Genomic DNA, 1,873 nt, shown 5'->3' with positions numbered 1-1,873 from the left:
TTTTTTTCTTCTGGATCCTTGTTTCAGTTTTTCCTTCAGGCCTCAGACACATCAGAGGAGTCCCTTCTTTTACTAATTAAAATCTGGCCTTATTTCTTAAATTACAGTTGAGGTGATAAATGTTTGTTGATACAGTGTGTGTTCTGTTTTATTAGGGACCGACTTCCCTGATTGAACACTGAGAAGAAGAAAAAAAAAAAGCTTTTAGAAGTAAAATGTGCCGTGCACTCAAAATGTCAGATTAGGTAAAGTTAGGATGCAGACAGTGACAGACTGACACAAGGAACTCAAAAAATATGTATTATTTAATGATTGTGAAGAAGAAAAAAAAAAACAGGGTGCCACATATATTGCCATCATTCTATGTTTATGTGCAATGATGAAATTTGTGCTCTGCATTTAATCCATCACATGTAAGTGTCTTGCTCAAAGACACCATGATATGTGGGCACGGTGGGGAGTTGAACCTGTGACTTTCTGGTCCCAAGTCGGCTGTTCTACCACTGCGCCTCAGCCGCTCTGCATTTGCTGTTGCCTCTCAGTGAGAAGGTTGCCAAATCAAATCCAAAGGTCTTTCTGGGTGGAGTTTGCATGTTCTCTCTGTGCATCCGTGGATTTCCTCCTGGTACTCCGGTTTCCTCCCACAGACTAAAAACATGCATGTTAGACTTACTGGTCTCTAAATTGTTCCTAAGTGTGAGTGAGAGAGTGAATGGTTTCTCTCTTTGTGGGACTTGCGACCTATTCAGGGTGCACCAGACCTCTCGCAGAGTGACTTCTGGAAATGGGCACCAGTGAACCCTTTGAAAGGAAGAAGCAGTTAATCCTGGCATAGACCAATGCAGACATGTTCCTGCTTTTAGTTTTCTACATTCGCCTTATAATCTAGCTGTTTTTGCTACTTTTTTTGGCCGTTTTATTTTAATTTGTAAAAAAAAAAAAAAAAAAAAATCTGTATCCCTCTTTTAACTGTCTATTGTTGTCGTTGTTGTCCGTTGTTGTCATCATTCTTTGTTGAAATCAGGTCTCTCTTGTAAATGAGTCCTCGAGGCTCAATGGGATTAACCTGTCTAAGTAAAGATTGAAGGAACATGATGGATGGATGACTGGATGGCTAATAATAGTAAAAAATAAACAAGGGAGGAAAAAAGGTTGTTTGGGAAGCAAAATACAAAACAGAAGGATCACAGAGAAAAATTAGACTGAGCACTACACCAAAACAACTGAGTGAAGAAGGACTGAGAGTTGATGAGGAAAGTGGTGCCAGCTGATGCTAATGATAACAGGAGAACAGTGTAAGTGGGAGGAGCAAGACTGAGGAGCAGAAACTACTGAGGAAAAGTACTAATAGTAAAAGAAACTGGGGAACAACTGAACACTAATGTCACAAAAAATTAATTTAATAAACCTTATAACAGAAAATAATAAACATAGATTAAATGAAGACTTGTGTGATCTTTGCTTGTTAACTTTTACACTTTATGCACCAGGAAACAAAAGGAAATGCTTTTGTTTTATTCCCCCATGTTGTTAGTCATTCTGTTTTAGGAACTTGAACGATGGCAGTGAGTGATGGAGAGTCTATCATAGTCACCAAGACCATCCTGTGCAGCTGCAAGACCACCGACTCATTCCACCCTGCCGTGGACTTAAAGGACTGATAGAAATAAAAGCTATAGGTACATTTCTGTAGTGCTAGAGAAGAAGTTCTCACTGTGACTCATATTTTGCGCAGCTGGAAAGACCTCGTTGCTACAGGATGCAACAATGCCTGGTATGCAAACTTCTGCTTCCTTGCAAAACTTAAACGACCTTAAATAAGTCTTTGGTGTAGTCTTTTTCTTTAATAAGTGTAGCTGAATCCTTCACATGA

Source organism: Nematolebias whitei, chromosome 9 (genome assembly GCF_014905685.2).
Source record: "Nematolebias whitei isolate Nwh7 chromosome 9, NemWhi1, whole genome shotgun sequence".
Lineage (NCBI taxonomy): Eukaryota > Metazoa > Chordata > Actinopteri > Cyprinodontiformes > Rivulidae > Nematolebias > Nematolebias whitei.
Note: the sequence above shows the minus strand (reverse complement) of the source record.